Genomic DNA, 10305 nt, shown 5'->3' with positions numbered 1-10305 from the left:
CAAAAATGTCTCTCAGATATTTATTTCCCTATGAGGTATTAATCCATTATGCCTGCCTGTGGATTAAATGGCATTGTGGATGTAGATTTTCATTCTAAACTGTACTGTGCTCTGCCACTGTTGGGTGTTTTAATGGAGCTCATAGGAGTCTAACAGATTTCACAACAGGCAAATGGGTAATAAATCCAGCTCTACACACAGAAACACATACCAATAGTCTAAGAAGTGTTCAGTTTTTTTTTCATATCTGATGTTATTTGTCAAATGAAGAAGTCCTTTTTGAGAGATTGAAACATGTCAGCTGTTTTCATTGTCTCAATGTTAGATGGAACAACCTGGAATTGCTAAGCATGAAGTGCTTGTCTAAGGTCACTGAGAAATCATCAAAAGTACCAAACAGTGCTGACATTTGTTCAGCAAAAGGTGGCTCTCTTGGACTCCTGGCCACCTGAAATGGAAAATACGTTCTCACAAGCAAGAGTATTGTTACCTTTTGTTTCAATGAGATCTAAGTCACACCCTTGAGAGAGAACTAGCACAGTCAAATTTATTGGGCCCACCTGGTGATCCTGAACATTTTATTTGGACAAGTTGCATGCTTTTTGAACTTATGCTCTTGAAAAATTCTTTTGGAAATGTCAAGGTGACTGGTGTATTAAAACAATGAGCAAGAGCAAACAAGGATGACATTCTTTTAATTCTTTTCCTGCTAGGTCATTTTCTCCTTGACATCTAGCTCTGTGTGCTTCCATCTCCCATAATCGACCATCAGCCTATACAGAGGTCCACACTCAGCCTACACAGAGGAAATTGTAAAGTAGGTGAGAATTTTTAATCAGTTGACTCAGATGCTCCTTCACCTTTCTCATCAAGGCTCCAACTGATGCTCAAAGTTAAAGCTAAAAAATTAGAAAATCATACTGGCAACTTACCTGAGCTGAACCTTCTAAGACACATTAACGAGTAAATCGCTAATGGTGGCCTCATACATGGGTTGCTGGGGAAGAGGTTATGAAGTGGAGAAATCCAGCTTCCTCTAATTATATCTCTCTAACAACTGTCAGTTCTGCCTCTTACCATGTCCATCATATTGCCAGATTTGCAGTTTGTTTCCTAAGTAAAAATTGCCACTGTCAGGTTTAGATATGGAATCTGGTTTTGGCAAATTTTTTTCAAAGAAAGTGTTTATGTGTCACATCACTAAGACTGATTATCTGAATGTTTTGTATTGAGTTGAATCAAATACATTTGCCATATTTGTTTTTCAGTCTACAGTAATAATTATTACGTATGACTTAAGTTAAAGAATTGCTTGCTTCAATGACCCAACAAATTCTTTAAAAGGTACAGGTGTAGTTGACTTTTGAAAAAAATATGTTTTTTGAAACAATCCATAAATCCAATTTTTGTATATTGAATGCTATTTCCCTCTCACGCATAGCAAAATCAGAGTTGTTTCTTCAGAAAACTACTTACTCTCTAGATGTTGTAAAATTACAGTTTAGGAAAAAAATAACTAAAAGATTTGATAGGAAATCAGAATATGAAAATAGTCATTATTTCTCAAACTCTGAACATAAAATAGAACTTTTAGAAGTGGCAACATAAATATCTAAAGAAAAATAATTATTGTTTAATCAATAAAACCTACTGCATGAAAAACCATTTTCCTACATTTTTATAGGACAAATGGAGGCCTGTAATGTATTCTTAGGGGTCTTCCAGTTCAAATGAGAATTTTTAAAATTTCCTTTTTCATTTTTCTGATAACATGGAACCCATAAGCCAGCCTTGCTCCACTCTATCACCAAGTGTGGCCAAGAGCCAGGTTATGTGGAGAACCCAGTCTTATAATGAGTCAATGAAAGAGAAATGGCTAGAACTCAATTACACTGTCTCATCATTTTGCCAGAGCTTTCTGAAGTTGTGGCTTTGTATGTGTCAACTTGCACCAAATCCCAAGTAGTAAGTAACCTGCAAAATAGAAGAAAAACTTTTGTCATTAGATGGTATTTTTTGCTTTTGAGTACTATATTCTGTAGTGTGCTATTAGAATTTATTGATCCATCAAAATAATGAAACCATAGTTAATATGAGTTCATTACTAAAAACAAAAAAGAATATTGAAAATAATAATGATGATGTAATAAAAGCTGGTGCATCATCTTCAAAGCAAATGACACAAGAAAACATGCAATCATAACTTTCTACTATTAAATTCAATACAGACAATTTAGTTTCACCCCAAACATCATCTATTATGGTAACGTTCATGTTGGTAATTTGAATTTATTGTGCTGCCCCCTGCATTATAGGAATAAAAGTAAAATAACCACCTTCCAGGAGACCCTGAGAGGGTCTCCAGATAACAGCAGCACGCAGGTGCATTCCATTCTTGCTCGGACTCCCAGGTTGTAGATCAGTCAAAAGTTCTTTGAGCTCTTCTTGCTAAGTACTTTAATCTCTGCAAAAGGAATTAGAAAACTGAGTGCCCGCTTTTCCCTAAAGGTTATAGGATGCTCAGCTATGTGTGCTACAGGACTGCACGGCCAAGTTCAAATTCCTCCTCATTGATTCACTAGCTGAATGAAGCAGTCAATTCACTGACCTTCCCCCTTTGTGACTTCGTTTCTTCCTGTGTAAGTTGAGGATAAGGAAAATGCATATCTTATGGAGTTTTTATGAAGATGAAATGAGAAGTTAAGAGTAAAGTGCTTAGAACCTGGCTTGCCTCATACTAAATGTTCAACAGGTATAAGGATACCTAAGTTGGAGGGACTTTGGAGGGGGCACTGTCATTACTGTTCATCAGAAGAGAAAGGTGAGACCCGTGGAGGAAAGATGACTCTCCCAAGGTCACACCCTCAATCTGTGTTGGAACAAGTCTAGGACTCAGGCCCAATTATAGAGTCCACTAATATTTGAGGGTTTGCTGTAAGCTGGACCTGGCCTCATACTTTACATATTATATCCCTCTCAATGCTCACAGCTGCCCTATGAGATAAAATCTTTGTTCACTCTTGCTTTACAGATAGGGCAAGAAAGAAACAAAACAGCCTGGAGATTCTGGAACTTGAACCTGTCAAGGATGAGCTCATGGAAGTTCCCAGTCCATACGCTCCGTTGTCGGTCCACATAGTTCCACTTCTGGATTCACTTGGGAGAAAGGTAGCACTTTGGGGTCCTGGGATAGAGGGAGTCTGGAGGAATTCAACTGGAAAGTGCCTCCATCATAAATTCTCCATCTGGATTAACTGGGATAAACCAAAGCTAGCCTGTCTACTTTTCCTAGGTCCAGCATTGCAATAGGTCCATCTAGTGGTCAAAAAACAAGAGTTTTCAACAGTTAGGTCTGACAAGCAACTCAGCCAGAAACCTCCTCCTATTCTACTTTATATCCCATCTCTCTGACTGCCACATCACCAGGTCAAGGATAAGCAGATAGGCCAGGTGCTGGCCTTGGGGCTACCTGGCAGTGGATGTGTCTGGAATATACTATGGAAGGAGGATATTTGCAGTGGCCAACTCTCCTTCTCTGGAAAGGTACTTATCCCTTCAGAGCCACAATCAGAGATAATTTTGCCCCCCCAAGGGCACATTTAACAATGTCTGGAGCCATCTTTAGTTGTCACAATTAGGAGATGCTACTGGCATCCAGTAGGTAGAGGCAAGGGATGCTGCTGAACACCCTACAGTGAGTGCATAGGACAGCCCCTGTGACCAAGAAGGATCCAGCCTCAGATATCAGCAGTGTAACCCATAATTGGGAAACCCCATTGTGCCCTCCTCATAAATGAGAATGACCCAGATGTGGGCAGGAGGATTGAATGAGTCTGCACATGCTCAGAGGCTTTGCATGTGTTAGTCCTTCTTCCTGGACCACTATCCCCATTCTCTTTACTCTTTTATCTCAGCTCATGGGCGCATCTGCAGGGAAGCTCATCTGCTCACCCCTGTCTCTCTGTCTCTGTTTAATCTCTCCAAGGGCAGATCTGAGACAAGGATTTGGGGAAAGAAATTTATGTGGGAGGTGATCCCAGGACACATCTGCAGGGGAATGGGACAGAGAGACCAGACCTGAGGTGGGGGCAACGAAGGGTCAGTTTGTGAGCAGTTATTACAGTGAGGAGCTGACGCTTCATCTCCAGGGAGGAGGCTAGAGGACTCATGTCAAATAAGCTTTGGAACTGCCCCCTACAGGAGGAGGAAACCAGAGCATTTGTCCTCCAGCTCCCATCCTTCATGGGTGGAGGGCTGCTCCTGGGTTCCACCCCCACATTGCAGCCTGCCTGTGCACTGAAGAGGAGTGACAGAGGCAGACTTGACATGGTCTTCATGTTAAAGGGCATTCGAGCTCACGTATTCTCACCCTTGTCCTCAGAAGCTAATGACTCCTCTCAACGGAAGCTCCATAGACCAGCAACCAGGGGCCTAGCTCAACCCAGTCCTGAGAATTTGGGAACCGAGACATCATCATGGAGGAAATTCTAGCTCCTTGTTTTCTGTGGCCATGTTGTTAGGGCTATGGAAATCTGGAGGTTCGACAGCAGATCACCATGAAAGTTATTACATCACATCCCCAGCTAGACCAGGCTCAATTTGTTTAGTAAGAAAGGCAATATTTTTGTTGAATTTCATATTTTCTATGAAGTAATGAATTAACCTTTTTGAAATCACAAAGGAGATTACAATAGGAAAATGAAGTCATTATTTTGTCTAAGCTGACTACAATGCACAGGACAGCCCCCATGACCATTGCATTCAGCAAAGATGGAGGGACAAGTCCGAATAAAGGAATGGGAGAGAGACTATAAAGGCCTTCAGTACTAATTCTAAATATGTGATAACCGGCTAGTAAAAAATTGGATCAGCTCATCATCTCCCCATAGAGAGATTCCGTTTTGTGTGAAGTTAATTCTGACCTAATGAGCCAGATTCTAGGAGACCTGAGCCTACCCTCATTCTGCTGCCATGGGTGCCTCCTTCCAACTTTTAGCTACAGAGGACTAACTGTGAACACCATCTATATATGAGTGGCAAAGAAAATGTTGTGGAGAGGGAGGCTTATAACTCTCCATGTGAAGTGACATAAACACGCTTCTGACAAATAGGGTAAATAGATTAAAAAAATAGGGTAGGCTGGTAGAAGATACAGAAAATTATACTGGTTTCAGGTGGGTGGACCAATATCCTTGACATCATTTGCTCAGATTTTTCTCATTTTGTGAAAAGTTGACAATCCAATAAATACTTATTAAGCATCTAATGTGGCCCTTACATTGAGAGCCGAATGCATGAAATGGAGTAGGACTGACATATATCTGGAACATATGCTACACCTCCCTCCTCGCCTCGCCTCTGCATTGGAGGAAACTACATTGCCCAAGCTCCTTTGCCTTTCTGATCGGCTCAGCCAATGGGAGGTACTGGCAGAAGACTGATTGGTGGGAGAAGAAAAAAAAACTAGGGCATGTCTCCGCCTCCTGTTTCACATGTCCTCTCCAGCAGTGGCCATTGCATCTATAACTTTAGCTCTTTCGAAAGTCAGTCCTTGTCCCTGTGCCCAGCTTGGTTTGGACAGAGAATGCAGGCTCTGATTACCCACATTCTTCCTTTACCCCTCAGCCTAGGGCTGGTAGCAGCTTCCTGGCATAGCCAATACCTGGATTTTGTCGTTGTTTCTTACTTTGCTCCTCAGCTCTCCCATCATTCGTGTAACAAATCCCCTTATAAAATTCTCTCCACTTGAACTGCCCAGTGTGGTTTCTATTTTCTTGGAGAGTCTGCCTACTTTTCCAAATTTATTTCATATCCCTCCCTTCTCTCACTGAGTTTTAGAGTTACTGGCATCCTTTATGTTCTAGGATGCCTGCTTCTTTCTTACTCCAGGGCTTTGCACTTGCTTTTCTTCTGTATTAAGTGTTTTCACGCTGCCTTTCCCACTGGATAGCACCTTCTCATTCCTCACATTTTAGCTAAAATGTTACCTTCTCAGAGGCCTTGACTGACAATCTTATCTAAAGATGCCCATTCAGCCCACCCCCAATGCAAGTTACTCGACTTTCTATCCCATTGCCCTGTTTATTTCTTTCAAGTCATGTATCACAATCTGTAGTGATTTTATTTCCTTGTTTTATAGTTACTTACTATCTGCCTTTCAACTAGAACATAAGTGTCATAGTCTCAAAATTTAGCCTTGTGCCTGGCACATAGTAGACATAGAATAAAAATTATTGACTGAATGAATAAAAGAATGTTTTGAAACAGTTCGAACCCATAACAAAGTCAAAATGAAAGAAGTTCCAAAAATGATATATTTCTTTGTTATTTTAGGACATAAGTCTGGGTGGGGCAAGGGGACCTAAGTGTTAGAGTTTGTGAATTCTACTTGGAATGAAAAGCATCCTCACTGATGTTCTTTCTTTTGAGCTGTGTCAGGCCTGTACTTACACGGGGAGGGAGCCATCTCCCTGCCTTTAGTGCATGGTTTTGTCTGAACCAGAGTGCTGAGCAGTCACTAGATGGCAGTGTGCACCCTCCTTCACGGACTACAAGCATCTCACTGAAAAATAAGGACATGATTTTTGTCACTTGATTGCTTGATGAAATCTGGAACAAAAAATTGTTGATGAACTCAGCCTACCTGAATTCACCTTCAGCCAGAAGGGTCAGTCCCAGTAAATGCACGACTTCCCTTCTTCTTTGCCTGGAGGCTTCCCCCACCACAGAGCTGGCATCATTGCACGCAGGGGTGATATGGAGGGGGAATGTATGTGAGACTCTCAGTCAAGGGTTTGGGGAGGGAAGTGCAGGGTAGAGTGGGGTGTGAAAGGAGTGGATGACAAGATGCCCTGGACTCCAGCTGTCTGGCAGGATAACCCCCAAGTGTGGCCTTCATGGCCCCTCACAGAGTCCTTAGTGGGACTGAGCCCCAGAAGCCTGCAGTGGTGAGCTGCTCTTTAACACCTGGTTACCTTCTTTCTTCAATGCCAGTCTCACTTCCCTGCTCCCTCATCTGTGCTTCCTAAAACCACCTTCCAAATAAGCTCCCTGCACCCAAGTCTTCATTTCCAAACCGAGCAGACTCCAATCCCCATTTTCCTAATAGCTCTTCCTTCTTATTCCATGTAAGGACTCCTGTGGAGAGGGACATAGACAGTGAGCCATTAGATTTCCCTGCTACCCCTGCTCACTATCTTCCTCACCAGGAGAAAGAAGCAGCCCTTGGCAAGTTCGTCCACATCTGCGCATCTAAAGTAGTGGTTCCCCAAGCGTGTGCTGGACCCGCAGCAGCAGCAGCAGCAGCAGCAGCAGCAGCAGCAGCAGCAGGAGCCTGGGAAAAAGGCTGTGCTCAGACCCCAGCGCAGGGCTGTGAATCAGACTGGGGTGGGCTCAGTGCGGATGCACTAACCACCCCTTTAGCGGCTTCTAAGGCTAACTGCAGTCTGAGAAGCGCTGCCGTGAAGCCAGCTAATCATAATTGGAGATTCAGTTCACAAACAGCCTGCTCTGCTTCTAACCACTTGGGTCACTGATGATGTAGCAAACCACAATTTTATCAGTAATGATAAATGCTCGTGTGCTTAACAATTTCTTCATATTAGTGATTCTTTATGTCACAAACCACATGTTGGGAAGAACAGGGGCTTTGAAGCCAGCACACTTGGGCTAACACACCCTCTGATAGTGTAATGGCAGCCCAGTCAGAGTCCTGCATGTTCCTTGGTCACTTCACCATCCTGTGCACACTGTTTCCAGTACATTCACCCCCTAGGCCAGCACCTGGTTTCCTTTGCTTGTTCTGCTTGCATGGGTGACTGGGACAGCCCTTCTCCAGTAATGGATGAGTGCAAGTTTCCCCGAGATTACACTTAGGGTCAATGAGTCACTTGAAGACTCAAAGAACTCAGAAAAGATGTTATATTCGCAGTTACATTTTATTACAGTGCAAGGGTACAGACTGAAGTCAGTTTTGGGAAAAGGAAAGCAGGGTGGGTCCAGGAGAGCTCTAGGTATATATCTTTTAGTTGTCTTGTCCCAGGGTTGCTCTGTGGACATTGCTGAGTTCTACTAGCGATAACAGTTAATGACACGGGTGGAGTATTTGCTAAGTAGGGAGGCTTACCTGAGCCTTGGGGACCCGGGTTTTTAGTTGAGGTCGGTCACATAAACATGACTGGTTGTCCACATGGCTGACTTTAGTCTCCGGCCTCCCAGATGTCAAGCTGATACTGTGTGGCTCAAGGTCCACACTGTAAATCACATTGTTAGCATAGATTGTCTGGCCTGGCATGAGGCCCCAGGTAGGCAAAGGCACTCTTACAAGGCAGGACATTCCCAGGGCTGCAGGCTGCTTCCTAATAGCTGCTATTACACAAACAAACAAAAATGCTTCAAGACTAAAAGTTGTCCTGAAAGGGTTTATTGAATCATATGCTAGCCAGAGAAAGTACCAGGTCCTGGGGCATGCAGTCTAAACCACTAGCAGCAGGGCCAGAGAAAACAAACATGCCCACCGTTCTGGGGCTTATAAAGCTTTTTTAAACAGTGAGTTTGGAGAAGAAAGATGTAAGCTGCTTTGAAAGAATTTGCACTGGTCGTATATAAGAAGAACAGGAGAAGGTGAAGTGAGGAATATTCTGAAATAGGTGTATAGTCTGCATGGAAGAAGTACTTGTTGCTTCTGGATCGGTTGTGGGCAATAGTCTGGAAAGTTCATGTGTAAGCAGTACATCTGGTGGTCAGCTATTCTTTCTAGAAATCATAAAAATAACTATGTTATTCAAAGTTTCAACATACATTCAGGTACGTGAGCAGTCTTTTGTTGGTTTTGGCTGCTAATTGATTAACTTCCCTTGTCTCTTCCTTTCACTCTCTGGCCTACTCTAATTTAATTTAGGACATCTCAGAATAGTTTTCTTGTCACCGTGTAAGGGCCAAATATTTCCTCAGATAAGTACAATCCTTCACTGCACATTGGGCATGAATGCTTGAGTTACTGCATTGTGTATGGGCCCCTGGAGGTGTGACAGGCCCTGACCCTGGCTCCAGAGAACCAGGCAGGACTGAGCCAACAGTACCCTCCATGAGACCGAACTTGTTACTGCCCCTGGCTCAGTCCCCTACCCCTCCCAGGCTCCCCACTCCTCTCTCTTCCCTCTTTTGGGTTCTGAGAACTTCTTAATAAACCTCTTTCACACAAATCCTTGTCTCAGGGTCTGCTTCTGCGGATCCTCAAATAAAACACTGTAAGAATCTGCTAAGTTCTAAACTTTCCTAATTTTCTGTATTTCATCAACCTTCTCATGAAGCTCTCCATGGCTTTTTCAGGTGCAGTTTCTCCGCACCGCATCCCCATGGGTACAGCTGAATCATGTTGACAGTGATGATGCCTTTGCCTGCTCATGTGCATTGTCTGTCGTCTCCTCACACCTGGAGCTTTCCAGGAGTTGTGGGGAATCTCAGTCACGAATGGTCACCAGCACCCTCAGGACTTGGCCATTTCGGTTGGATGCCACTCCCGTACATCTCTGCATCCACTGCCTCCACTAGAAACCACAGACATCCTTGTAGGATCCTCCAGGATCGAAGGTGAGCCAACTCTGAAGTGGTGAAGTCTGTCTCCTTTCATTCTTGTGTTACTCTGTTAGAGGCAGCCTAGTTTCAAGGTCTTGCTGAACTTGTACACTGACCCTTTCAGTTGGCACTTGAGGCTGGCCTCCTGGAACCCAGCCATGCCTGTGATCCAGACTCTGGTGGTAGGTCCCTCTCTTTGAGGGGCCTTCACCCTCAGCAAACAACTTTTTCAAAGGCTCAGGGTGAGACTGGGTCTCTCTGGAGCTGAGGTCTTCGCAACATGACGGACATGACTCCCTCTCTCCTCTCTGTGTTGCATTTCCCTCTTCCTCTGTCCTGTCTGGCTCTGGGCCTTGACAGCAATGCCCTGGGCCCTCTGCCCATCCCTCCCAGCAGCAAGGTCTTCCTTGCACAGCTTCTGCCCAGCAGAAGGGATCCCTTCCTAACCTTCTTTTGGAATTATGAAACTGCCTCACACATGTGTGCTGCTTCATAGTACAGCTCCTTTCACCTCTGAGAAGTGCACAAGGCAGGACCATCCCTGTGTTAACGGTGACAGGAAAATTCAGATCAGAGAGGTGAGTGTCTTGCTGAATGAGCTTCCTAGGGCAGCCCCAACAATGTACCAGACACTTGATGGCTTAAGACAGCAGAAATAGACTGTCTCACGGTTCCGGTGGCCAGAAGTCGGAAATCAAGGTGTTGGCAATGCCATCATCCCTCTAAAAC

Source organism: Pteropus alecto, unplaced genomic scaffold, assembly GCF_000325575.1.
Source record: "Pteropus alecto unplaced genomic scaffold, ASM32557v1 scaffold45, whole genome shotgun sequence".
NCBI classification, from domain to species: domain Eukaryota; kingdom Metazoa; phylum Chordata; class Mammalia; order Chiroptera; family Pteropodidae; genus Pteropus; species Pteropus alecto.
This window is presented reverse-complemented; position numbering follows the sequence as displayed.